We start from the raw sequence: 13,945 nt of genomic DNA, 5'->3' as shown, positions 1-13,945 counted from the left end.
TTTCCGTTACACAACTGTAAAAAATTTTGGAACATGTCATTTTATGGGAAATTAAATGTACTTTTCGAATCTACATTGACCCAGAAGGGTCATTTTTTGATTTAGAGCAAAATTGTTCATTTTAAAATTTCGTGTTTTTTCTAACTTTGCAGGGTTATTTTTTAGAGTGTTACAATGTTCTACAAAGTTGTAGAGGAGACAATTACAAATATTTTGATATACAGACATAAGGGGTTTGCTTCTAAACATCACGAGCTATCGCAATGAAAATTTTTGTTCTAAATGAAAAAATTACCTTTCTGGGTCAATGCAGATTCGAAAAGTACATTAAATTTCCCATCAAATGTCATGTTCCAAACATTTTTAAGGTCGAGTAACGGAAAATGGGAGAATTTTTAAAACTTTTCCAGTGTTTTTATCGATGAAAAATACGTTTTTTCGGAATTCTGAGTACGCCATCAAATCGGGCGTCACGAGATATCAAAAAACGGACCTCGGATTCTTGATCAGGGACAAAAGTTACCCCTTAGGACAAAGTTTCACGCAAATCGAAGAGGGGTCGAGTTGGTAGAGAATTACCCATGTAATTTCTTTAATTTTTAGATTGGAAATTTAATGTAAAATGGGATTTTCATATAAAAATTAAAATTTTACGCCGATTTTTAGACATACTCAAAATTCTGAAAAAAAATAATTTTTAATTAAAAAAAATCTAAAACTCAAATGACAAAAAACCTCAATGAGTTTTTTTTTCAAATTAGAACAAAAATGTTCACAATAAAATTTGTGTTTTTATAACATTACATGGCTATTCATAAGAGTGTTACAATTTTCTTCAAAGTTGCAGAGCTGACATTTTTTTATATGTTAAATTAAGTGGTTCGCTAGAAATCATTACGAGTATTTCAATTTTTTGAAAACAAGTTTCGTTATCAGGGGCTAAAAAATATTCCTTAGGATAAAGTTTCACGAAAATAATAGAAGATCGGCCCAACAGTTGTGTGAGTTGATAGAGAACGACAAATGTGTATTAAAAATTAGTGTTTTTTTGTCTAAATCATTCTTCCATTGTTCAGCTTATTTTGAGCTGAGCAATTCGCTACCAAAATCGGAAATGGATTAAATTTTTATTTTTTTATTTGGCTCAAACTTGTGGGGGCCTACCCTATGACCAAAGTAGCTATTTTGTGACATTGGTTTACTCATACAAGTCTCCATACGATTTTGGCAGCTGTTCATACAAAAACGGTACGTAAATATTCAAACAGCTGTAACTTTTGAGGGAATTTTCTGATCCCTTTGGAGTCTTCGGCAAAGTTGTATTGTTGAGGACTTGCGCCGCCGAGTGGTAAGGGTTGGCGCATATGATGTGATATTAAAGTAATTTAAAGATCAAAGTTTATCTCTAACAACTATATTATGTTTCTAAATAATTAATGACATCGATGTTACCACTACCGCGGCCTAGCACTTAATAATCAATCAATTCCCTGGTAAGACACTCGATGTCCCCAGGGGAAACCCAAAAGCCCGCATCAGCAAAGCTGGCCGTGTGCTGCAAAAACTGCACCGCCGCGCGGTGCGCTCGTCTGTGCTGACGGTGTGAATAAAAGCACCTTTGGCCACTGTGCCCAACTCAAGTGAGGGTCTTTGCTATAATTTAAGTTAGGGTAGGTCGCACGGACTAAGTCCGGTGCATGTCCCCCCCCTTACCGAGCTTGAGCTTGGCCTTGAAGAGGCCGAGCTCAAGAGGTAAGACGCTGGAATAAAATAAGGTTTCGTGGATACTAAAGACATACTATCAACTATTTTTATTTTAAAGCTAATTATAGCCTAACCGTTATGATGGAGCTTCTTCGCGAACCGGCTTCTAAAATCGTGCAGATAGCCATTGGCGGGTCGGGCGTTTAGATAACTGGCTTGGTTCCTGTTGTTTTCGGTGACACATCCGTCGTCTACTATTCCTTTCGAACCCTCTGTACTAGATTTTGATTATTTTGCTGTTTCGTTGGGGCCTAGAACCAACTACGCCTTTTTTTTTTAATTGCTGTTGTCGTTGATTGCGTAAGGTACTGTTTGCTAAAATACACTGCCACGAATCTTGATTATTTTGCTGTTTTGTTGGGGCCTAGAACCAACTACGCCTTTTTTGTGAAATAGTTTTGCAGTCTTAGCGTATTTGTATCTTCAGTAGCAGTCTTCGCTCTATTCATTGACCGACTTCCGACTTACGGGATGCTGTCCTTGCGTTTTAAGATTAAATTAAGATTGGCTCAAATTTTGCCATGCTCTTGTTTCTGGTATCCGGGGTTCGAATTCTTCCTTTCGCTATCTTGTAATAATGATTACACCTTGGCGTCACAAATTCACCCGCTATCTAATGCCCGACAGTGCCATTTCGTGCTATCTGTCGCTCGAGCCCCTTGGCGAGCCCCCATCTGGTTCTGCGCGTGCCGTTTTATCCGTATGCTCAGGTGCAACTAAACCTATTCTGATTGATTCTTTTGTAAAAGACCACTAGGATACCTAATTGTTTTAAATCTACTCAAATTCCTCTTTGCTTTTAGTTTGAAATGTTCCGATTTACATATCATATTCAATTTTTTTATATATTGAATTATTTTTGAAAAGAAAAAAAAGGGATTTGTTGAAACTACTCTTCTATTTTTAAAATGTCAATTCATATCAAGATATAATTCCAGCGTTTTAGTGTCATCAATGCGTTAAGTCGCCCTTGAATAGTGTGCGTTTTTCCTCTGGTTGCTAATCCAAGGGATGCCTGAAATTTGTATGGAAAGAAAGGAAAAAAAAAAACTTGCCACGAGGCATTAGCTCTATTATTAATAATGTTTGTTATTTTCTAAGTTCCATAAAAATAAAAATATGCCCTTTTTTTTTTTGTACCTCAGCGGTTTTTTCGGCTTACTTCCACCCAAGGGTTTGAATGTTTTAAAGGCCATCTTCGGAAATTAATCATTATATTTTTTTAAGTCGGTTGTTGTGAACCTTTTCTTCTTTATTTCCATTAAGGATGGTCGAAGTTTGCTCGCTATCTAATCTAATTACCAAATAGGGCCCCCTCCATAGCTGTTGGAGTTTTCTCCCCATACCCATGGGGTTATCGTGAACCATAACCGGATCTCCCAGCTCTGGTTGCCAATCTTCAACATTTACATCGTATCTTATCTTATTCCTTACTTTACTAACAGCAAGGTTTTCCTTAGCCATTTTATGTATACTGCTGAAAAGGTGCTTAATTTCGTCCAGATACGTTTCGTAATTTGCATCCGTTGTGCTTTTGTAGATTGAAGCTGGCATTCTTGCCACTCTTCCGTATAGTAACTCATACGGTGAAAATCCCGTAGATTCGTTCGGTGCCGTGTTGTACTCAAAAAGAAAATATGGCAATTTCTGATCCCATGACCCGGAGTCTTTTCCGACGAATTGACGCATATATTGCTTCAATTCTCGATTCGATCTTTCGACCAAGTTTGCTTGTGGGTGATAGGCACTTGTGTTGATTTTCTTTATGTGAAGTAACTTACAGACTTCTTTCAGCATTTTACTCATAAAATTGGTACCTTGATCTGTAACTATCTCACATGGCGTACCAAAATTACAAATCACACCTTCTACTAACGCTCTAGCAACTGTAGAGGCTTCTTGGTTATGAATTGGAATGATTGTTAAGAATCGTGTCAAGTCATCTTGCACAGTCAAAGCGCAGTTATTGCCCCAGTGTGATTCTGGGAACATTACTATATCCATGTATAGTTTTTCAAAAGGCTCTGAAGCCGTTGTTGTTATTTTCATCGGTATCTTGTTTGATTTGTGAATTTTGTGTCTTTGGCAGGAGTCACACTGCCGCACATAGTTCAAAATATCCCTATTCATATTCTTCCAGAAATAAGCTTGACTTATCCTTTTTATCATTCTGCGGGCCCCAATGTGGCCGCCTAAAGGTGCATCGTGGAATTCTTGGAGGATAGTTTGAATTTGATCCGCCTTTGCGTTGACGATCTCTGAGCGGTTATTGTAGAACCATATCTTTGTTTTTGTCTTCCAAGCGGCGAACTCTATAATTTGCAGGATTTCTGGCTGCCGAATTTTTCTAAACGATATTAGATGAATCCGTTTATTTGCACACTCGCTGAAGGTGTGAATGTAGAACAAAGCAAATGTTTGGAAAAACTTTTTGCTGTCGATTATAGAATTGTGTTTACCATCTAGCATCACCCCATAAAGATTATCATTAGGAAATGCAAAATTTCCCTCTTGAATTATGTTTCTTGCACCATGTGGAAGATTGTAAACCTGAGAAATCTCGGAAAACCCTGACTTTTTGTTTGCTATCACGAAAGTATGACTGCAATTTGATTCATTGTCTAAGGTTTTGCAATTCTTAATTTCCGTAGCGTATGACTTGTTTTCTTCGGCATATAATCTAAATTCTTCGTATAATTTCGAAAAGTATTCCTCTTCGGGTAAATCGTCATTCCCGACACTAATATCAATGTTTGACAGCTCTCTAAATATCACATCATCGGATGAATCGTAGCCTTTATTTGCAGAAGTAGATAGTTTATCCCTATTTTGGTTTCTGAGTTGCGCTCTAGTTGTTGCGCCAACAGTTTCTGGATTGATTTGTTCTGTTGTATCATGATCAATTCGAGATAGAAAATCTGCAACAGCATTTTCTCTTCCCTGTTTATAGCGAATTTCACGGTCTAGCCCTAACAATTTAAGGCGAAGTTTTGAGAGTGTGGTAGACGTTTCTTTCAGGCTATCGATTGCGACCAGTGGCCTGTGGTCTGTATACACTATAAATTTTTGGTTAAATATATAGTGTCGGAAATACTGGGTTGCCCATACAATAGCTAGTAATTCTTTCTCTATAGCATGGTATCGAAGCTCGGCACCTTTCAATGCTCTACTTGCAAAGGCGATCGGTTGATCCATGGTTTGTGCATTGGATAGTACTGCCCCAATGGCAAAATCACTTGCATCTGTAGTGATTACAAAAGTGTCCTTATAATTCGGCCTGATCAGTAGAGGCTCCGATATCAGGCACTGTTTTAAATCCTCGAATGCTCTTTCACATTGGGGAGTCCATGAAAATTTTACGCCTTTCTTAAGAAGGTCATTTAATGGTTTCCTTCTAGCGGCGATGTTAGAAATAAACTTACCGTAAAAATTTATAGTGCCTAAAAATGATCTAACCTGTCGAATATTAGTTGGTCGCTTAAGATTAGTTATGGCTTTAATATTTGCATCAGTAGGGCGGATACCATTTTTGTCAATAATGTGCCCTAAATATTCAATCTGTGTTTTCAACATCTGGCATTTTGCCGGTTCGATTTTAAGATTATGCTTGCTTAGAGCGTCTAGAACCTTTTGAGAGTATCATTGTGGTCTTCCACTGTATTCCCAAAAACAATTATGTCGTCTAGATATACGAACGCTTTAACAGCCCCTAATTCGTAAACTACGGTGTGCATCAGTTTTTGAAAGGTACTTGGGGCATTTTGAGCCCCATTGCCATACCAACAAACTCGAAGTGCCCTTGAGGCGTTGAAAACGCTGTCTTTTCGGTATCATTGGGGTTTATAGAAACTTGGTAAAAACCCGATTTTAAATCTAGGCATGTGAAGAGACTATTTTCACCGATGTTATCCAGAATTTCGTTTATCAATGGAATTGGGTACACGAAACTTCTAGTAATTGTGTTAAGTGCTCGGTAGTCTACGACCATCCGGTACTTCTGGTTGCCATTTGCATCTGGTTTTTTTTGGGATGCAAAGGACTGGTGCGTTCCAGGGGCTTGTGCTTGGTTTTATAATTCCTTGCTCTAGCATTTCTTCGACCTGCTCTTTTATATGCTTCTTGGTTGCTTCCGGAAATCGGTATTGGCGCTTGTTAATCGGAATGCAGGTTTCTGTTTCGATATCATGTACCGCTGCGTCAGTACGCGTAAGGCGATCCCCTTCTATAAAAAGGTATTTTTAAATTCAGAGATTATGTCAGTAATAGATTGTCTATGAGATGAATTCAAATGGCCTAGATCTATCTTTTCCATCAGAGTAGCTACTCGTTGAGGACCTTTTATCTCTTTATGGTTCTTGTATTCTAGGAAATCGCAATCTTGGTGAGCATCAAGATCGATAGCGCTTTCCAGTATAGCCTGTTCCATGGATTTTGTGGTGTCAATTGCACCACATGTTGCAATTGCTGCTTCTGCTTGTATTATTACGGTTTTTCCAATACGTTGGGATTTTTGTTCGTTTATTGTTTCCTTATGGTAGTCGTTTTTCGTATTTTGTTTCGTGTTATTCGTTGATTTCTTTACTGGAAAGCGTTGAAATGTAATATAATCAAAGCAACTTCCAATTGTTGAGGTGTGGTTTTTTTAAAAATTCCAGCCCAATGATTGCAGGAACTATCATATTATTCAGAACGTGGAATTTGATAGGGAATGTACTTTCTCCAATTATCAATTTTACCCATATCAAACCACAAGTCTGTGTTAACTGTTTGCCAATCCCTTGAACGGTGTGCCTGTCATAATGATTTATATTCTGCATACTTAAACCTATAACTTCAAGGTGATCTTTATGAATGTAGTTATTCGGTGACCCCGTATCTAACATGTAACTTGAAGGCGTTTGTGGGTTGGTTATAGTAGCTAGTTGGATGGCCATATGTTTTCCAACGGTTTTGTCTACTGGAACTATAATTTCTTGATTAGCTTTGAAGCCAATATAATTTCCAGCGCTTTGATCTATTTTAAAGGGGACTGAGCCGTATCCGACTTGTACGTCCCCTTGTATTAGTTTTTTGGTACGTGTTGCGTACTGTTTTGATTACTATTGAATGTACTATTAAAATCTGGGTTGAAGTTCATTGTATTATTCAGTTGACTCATTTGATTTGATTGTGGTGGACCTCTACCCCACCTGTCCATTGTCATGTTTTCATGATTTTGTACATGACCGTACGGAACTAGTGTTCTGTTTGGATTACCAAAGTTCTGAGTTTGATTGGGTTGCCATCCAATCATTTGATTCGGCATCATGGTATATGGTTGGGGAATTGGACCCAACGGTGGAGGTTGTGTAAAGTTACTTGGGTGACCCCATACTGGGTTTCTCCACGTGTTATTTTTTTTATTGCTCCAATTTTTATTTCTGAGGCTGTTTCCGCCACCATCACCGCCTTCAGTCGCATTTGAAGAAGAATTTTTCATCTTCTCTTTGTGTGCTTCGTAGATACGTTCTAGCGTTTTGCCTCTTTCTAGAATTGTGTTCGCCAGGTCTTCATATGAACATTCTTCTATAGTTGCAGCGAACTGCATGAGGGTGGTACTTTGCAGCCCACCGATGAAATTTTCTTTTAAAATTTCTTCGGCTGCATCGTTTCCCCCTTTTTGTTTAATTTGCCTATTGAGTTTATCAGCTCTGCGGCGGTATTCTTCCAGGGATTCTTGTCTAGTCTGTACTAATTTATTGCAAGAGTTAAGAATCTCTGGCCATGTATTTTTCTTGGTACAGAGTGTTCAAGTTATTTTGAACCTCTTGCCAAGTATCAGCCATAATATCTATCGCCCTCTCCTTGGCGTCTTCTTTTAACTTTAACCGAATCACAGCTAAAAACTGGTGTAGCTGGTCGGCGTTTCTCGCCCCAATTCTAGCATGGAAAATATCAGCGATGTTGATGAAATTTTCAACGTCATCGAAATTACCGGTGAATTCCGGTATACATTGGAGGGCTTTTTCAAAATCAAATTGAGCCATCTTAAGTGCGCTGTCAAAATAAGCACTGGCCGATAAAAATTCTTGAATTACCGTTTCGCGTTTTTATTCAAAATTGCCTCGGGTGTATCTTCCAATTCTGGATACAGGAATTGGTCAAAAAGCTTTATCGAAATTGACTTCCTTAAGAAAGTTTTCGAACTTTTCAAAACTTTTTTTGGCACTTTTTGCGCAGTACTTGCTGAGCCTGATGGGTGTTGACGAAGTCTGACACTCTTCCAAATTTAATTTTTCTAGCCCTGAGTAGAACGTATTTAGTTGTTTACTAATGTTTGTCTTCGTCGAGAGAGAGTTCGACCTCTTTATAGGATTTTCTACGGTTCGGACTAATGTTTTTCTTGGACGAAGACTTAATATTCTATCCGTCATTCGGACCCTTTTTGTGTTTTTAATTTTTTTCAATAAAAACCAATCTAGAGTCAAGTTCTGAGGAAATGTCTGTGTGTGCAGGATTGTGTTGATTATCTCACTACTGGCTGTACTGGTGTTGATAATAACGAACGAACGAAATAACGAAATAACGACACACTTAATTAAGTAGTTCCCAACACAAACCGGGGAATAGTTAAAAAAAGGTACTTACCAGCACAATAACACTGCTCCAAACGACACGTTGCACATTGTACTCTAAACTAAATTACTAAATTAATTTAAGTTACCGACTGTCACCACATGCGCCGCCGAGCGGTAAGGGTTGGCGCATATGATGTGATATTAAAGTAATTTAAAGATCAAAGTTTATCTCTAACAACTATATTATGTTTCTAAATAATTAATGACATCGATGTTACCACTACCGCGGCCTAGCACTTAATAATCAATCAATTCCCTGGTAAGACACTCGATGTCCCCAGGGGAAACCCAAAAGCCCGCATCAGCAAAGCTGGCCGTGTGCTGCAAAAACTGCACCGCCGCGCGGTGCGCTCGTCTGTGCTGACGGTGTGAATAAAAGCACCTTTGGCCACTGTGCCCAACTCAAGTGAGGGTCTTTGCTATAATTTAAGTTAGGGTAGGTCGCACGGACTAAGTCCGGTGCAGACTATTGAGAAAAAATAGGTACAAGGAAAAAAATTGTCGATTTTTTTATTATATTTTATTTTCACAAAAACTCAATTTCCCAAAAAAAAAATTTTTTGTTTTCCGCGATTTTTTTTTATATGTTTTAGGGGACCAAAACCTGCAACTTTTGAGCCAAAAAGAAGCATGATAAAAAAATCTGCCGCCGAATTATGATTTTTTGAAAAAAATAGTGATTTTTGGGAAAAAAACGAAATTTTATGCAAACATTTTTTTACTAAATTTTTATTGTAAAATTGAATTTTCATTCGAAAAATACTTCACAGATTTTTGTTTATATAGGGCCCCGTTTTCAAGATAATGCCACCGAAAGTTTGATTCCAGCGAAATATTCGCAGTTTTTTTTATTTTTTTAAAATAGTGACCATGAGTGATCATTCCTTAAAATACTAACTAATAGTTTAAATTTCAATATTAAAATATAAAACATTCGTGAAAATTTCAGATCTTTTCGAAAATGATAATTTTAAAATTTTTTAGACACTTTTAATGAGCCAAACATTGAATATTATGCTCTTTTGAAATGTTAGTCTTGATTAAAACAAAATATTGTTTTCTAAAAGATCGGAAAATCTAACGAAAGTTTCATATTTTAATATTGAAAATCTTTTCATTAAGAGTTTTAAGGTTTAAATTTGTTTGTGCTTTAATTCTTTAAGATTCTATCAAGAAACCTTTTTAAAAGTATTTTTTTAATTTATAATCTTTTTTTAACAAGAATTAAATTATGTATTATTTTTAATAGACACTTTTTTTATTTTGTTCAAAAAAACATATCGTGGAATAAGAACAAGGAATTTAGAATCTATGTGTTTTGAGTGTGTTTCAATATGAAATTAATTTATAAGTTTACTTGTCAATAAAATTGCATGAAGATTCATAGAAATTTTAAAGGTATTAAATTTCACACTTAATCATTTTCTTCATTTATTTTAATTTGCTTAAGACTTAATTAACTATTTTCTTATGAGCTTTTATTTTTATCATATTTTTTAATAGAATTGCTCATGTTTCAAAAAATCAATTTCATTTTTTTGTTTGTATTTGAAATTGGAAAAGATTTAATCACAAACCGTATTTCAACGTTCTTTTTCATGTTTTTTATTTTTCAATCAAAAAAATCGTTTTGGCTTCAAAAAAACACTTGTAATGTTTTGTAATGAAAATTTGAATTGAAATATATTGAGATTGTTTGAATTAAATAGAAATGAGAATTCTTCACATTTAACAAAATGTAGATAGATTAAGGGGTTACATACATGTAAATCGACAAAAATGTAAGAGGTTTGTTTGGGCACACACTTATATTTTTTTTAATCTGTGTTAAAGGCATTAACAGTTTTAAAAAAACGGGTGCCACGATATCTTCACACTGCTTTGACCAAATCGGCTCAAAATTTTGGTGAAGCCTCGTTAAACCAGTCCTATGTGCATGACGAAGCCCGATTTTCAAAAAGTTTGTTTGAAAAAAAGATAAAAATATTTTTATGTTTTTTTATATAAAAAATCGCCTGTTTTTGATTTTTGTATTTTTTTAAAAAGCAAAGCTTTGCGCCTGGCAAAATTTTGAACGTAAATCATCTCTTACTCAGTTTAATCATGAAATATCTTCATGAAACATTGAGGAGTGATTGAAAATCATCTTTTAAGTGGATTTATTAAATTTTCTGAAATATGAAATTTTTGATTTTCTACATGTATGTAGACAAATCTTGAAAAAATAAATAAAAAAAAACATTCAGTTATCCTAATCTTGAAAAATTTGCAATCTTCGATAACATGAACACATTCCAAAATTACATTACAAAAATTGTAAAACTTTCTTCTCAGATAAGGCAGTTGTAAGTTTTATTTAAGTTTGTGTCTCCGCCCCCTTAAATTTTCCCAATAAAAGGAGGCACAAAACAAAAAGATTTAAACTTATCTATCCAGAATACATTTATAAACGCGTGTTTATGCAATTTCATTCAAAAAAATATTTCAACCAGGAAATTTCAGTTATTTTTTGCCCCAAATTTTTTGAGGCTATTTTATTTTTTATTCACAATATTATAAGACTATTGCACCGATTTTACAAATGTTTTGTTTGTCTTCCTTTCTTCCATGTTACAATCAAGTAATGTTTTTAAAACTTTTTTTTTCAAAAAAATGTTATGAAATTTCAAATATACCAGTAAGAATCAACTATCATACTTTATTGATAAATGCTTTTTTATCAATTTTTTAGAGCAGATATTCAGTTTATTAAATCATACTTTTTGAATTGATTGTAGGAAATTTTCTTCTTTTATTGTAGGAAAAATATTATCTATCTTGTAGTCAACATAGAATTAACTTTTTTATTTTACAGGAGTTTTTTTAAAAAAAAAAGGTCCCATAAACGAAATTTTCATTTTTGCTTTTTGGATATTTTTGAATACCCTTCGGTTTCAAAAACAAACAAACAGCAAAAAAAAAATGTTGTTTATTGGACCTTTAAAAAAAACTCTAAATTTGAACATTCACCTGCCACCATGACGACTCATGTTTGCCATTTGTATGTGCGCTCAAACATGAGACGATTCATTTTGATTAGTTCTACTCTTCAAAGAAGTGGCCCCGTGACCCTAGGACGATCCACCGCCCGAGCCGCTGGCCACTTCCGAGCTTTCACTCCAAACCAACTAGGTAATGCCATTTTTGCATACCAACTATCCTCCCTCCGTTTGATAAATGAGCAAGCCACACCCCCTTGCGCCGAGACCCAAGAGTGAAAATTGATTAGGCCCAGCCGACCCAGGATGTTGCTCACCCCCTTCGAAAAAGGTGAAATAAAACTGTATCATTTGCTTGCTTGCCTTTTTTTTTTTTTTTGCTTTCAGGAAAGTGAGCAATGTGCAAACACCTTAAATTCATCAGAGAAAGCATAATAACAACCCCCGTTCGTGATGCTGTGTTGTCGAAAAGCAGAAATAAATCGCTGCCCATAACTCTTGGGGGCATCGTCGGGTCCCCAACCTCTGATTTTCGGAAAGGTTGCCAAAAAATAACAAGAACATAAAAACTAACATGTTTATGGTGAATACATTCATTATGTAGCGAATTCGGATAGCGCGTAGGTTATGCTGCCGGTCGTAAATCAGATCACATACAGTAATTTGAAATTCAAATTATGCTGAGGGGGTCGCAGCATCACTATGCGAGGAAGTCGAGACCTGCATACGAATTAGGGTAATTGCTGGGTTGCGAAGGGTAATGCAATTTGTCAACGAATGTGGCTGGAATTAATAAAAATTGTTTTCAGCTGAAATTGAATGAAAATCATAACCTAATTCATGCAGTTGTTGATCAGCAAATTTGTAGATCGTTTCTCGATAACACTGTTATTTACGACAATCCTCCAAGTGCTTCATCTCAACCCCACTTATAAGGACTATTTGTTCTGCCCCATTTCCATCCCCACTTCTGGCCAGCAAGTTTCCAAATGTCCAACGACTGTTGCTTCCTCCAAAAAAAAGAAAGCCCGCGATTTGAGGCGGTGTAATTTACGGTTATTTATGTTTATTGCAGTTTTCCTGGAGCGCAATTGGCCCCCGGGGAGGAGGTCCTTCGATTCTCGAGGGACCAGAATTGGAGGGAGTTTTTTTTTTGCTTTTGTTGGTTGGAATAAATCTGGTGAAAACAAAAAGCGCCAAAGTGTAAGTTCGAAATCAAACGCAGAGAAGCCGCGTGGGGAGGGGGTCGTTTAATGATTCATTTGTTTTGGCAGCTCCCCAGTTTTGGGTGGAGGCTGTAATTGAGATTGGGCTGGTGGTATCTGAGGCAGTGATGAAGGAGAAATGGAAAAATTATAAATCAAAATGGTTATTTAAAACTTTTTTTTTTTTTTTTTGAAAACATTTTAATTTTCTATCAACGTTGATAAATAAAAAAACAGAAATAAGATATCTAATGTTTTCTAAGGCTCATCCAAACAAACTTTTATTTTCTAATAGTTATCAATATTTCAGAAAAAATAATATTCGTGAAATTTTCTGAGCTTAAAAAATATTATTAAGATCAGACAAACATGAATAGATTTTTGAAATGTTAGTCTTGATTCCTAAATTTCAAAATATATTTTTCGAAAAGATCATAAATTTTTACAATACATCAAACATATTTCTTCTTTGTTTCTTTTTCTTTAATTCGCTATATTTCAACAACCAGAAATCAATTCTTCAATTTCTCTTAGGCAAAAATTTCTCAAATTTTCTAAAAAAATATGTTAAGACCTGGAGAGTCTTTTAACTTAATTTTTAGTAAAAATTAAACTTTAATTGGCTATATGTTGAAATCAGTGTACTTTATACAAAAAATCTATAAAAGTACTTTTTGAATGCAAATTTTATTTTACTTAAAAACATTTTTTCAAAAAATCATAACTCAGCTGCAAAATTTTTGTCCATTCTTTTCTATGGCTCAATAATTGCGGGGTTTTCCCTAAAAAACGAAAAAAAAAATGATAAATTCAAAATTATGTATTTTGGGAATTTGTTTTTTTGTGAAAAAAGTTAATTAAAAAATTGGCAAAAAATTCAAGGTACCATTTTTTTATCTGATTAGTCCTCATCATTACCTGCAACTTTGTCAATGTCCCGAAATGGCTTCTTTGGCCATAGGGAAGGCCCCAATAAATGCAAAATTTTATTTTAATTTTGTAGAGAATCGCTCATTGACATATTCCCACAAAGCTGATTCAAAAATATTTTTTTTTTGAAAATTTATTTTCAAATAATAAGTTACTGCAAACTCAGGTTTTTTTAAAATATATTTAATAATATTTTTAAAATCTGCAATATTAAAAATAGTTGAAGTTAAATATTGCATATATTTGCACAACTCAACATTTTTAAATGTAAGATACTTATTTTCCCCACAAAATACGTATTCTTCGAAAATACTTATGTTTTAAAAATTTGCAATATTGAAATGAAATGACGTAAAGTCTCCAATATAGTTTTTTTCTGTTTTTATGCATCATTTTTTTATTATTTTTAAAATAGGTGTCAAACGATGCCATAATTTACATACATTTTCAC

The sequence above is a fragment of the Culex quinquefasciatus genome, chromosome 2 (assembly GCF_015732765.1).
Source record: "Culex quinquefasciatus strain JHB chromosome 2, VPISU_Cqui_1.0_pri_paternal, whole genome shotgun sequence".
Classification (NCBI taxonomy): Eukaryota; Metazoa; Arthropoda; class Insecta; order Diptera; family Culicidae; genus Culex; species Culex quinquefasciatus.
This window is presented reverse-complemented; position numbering follows the sequence as displayed.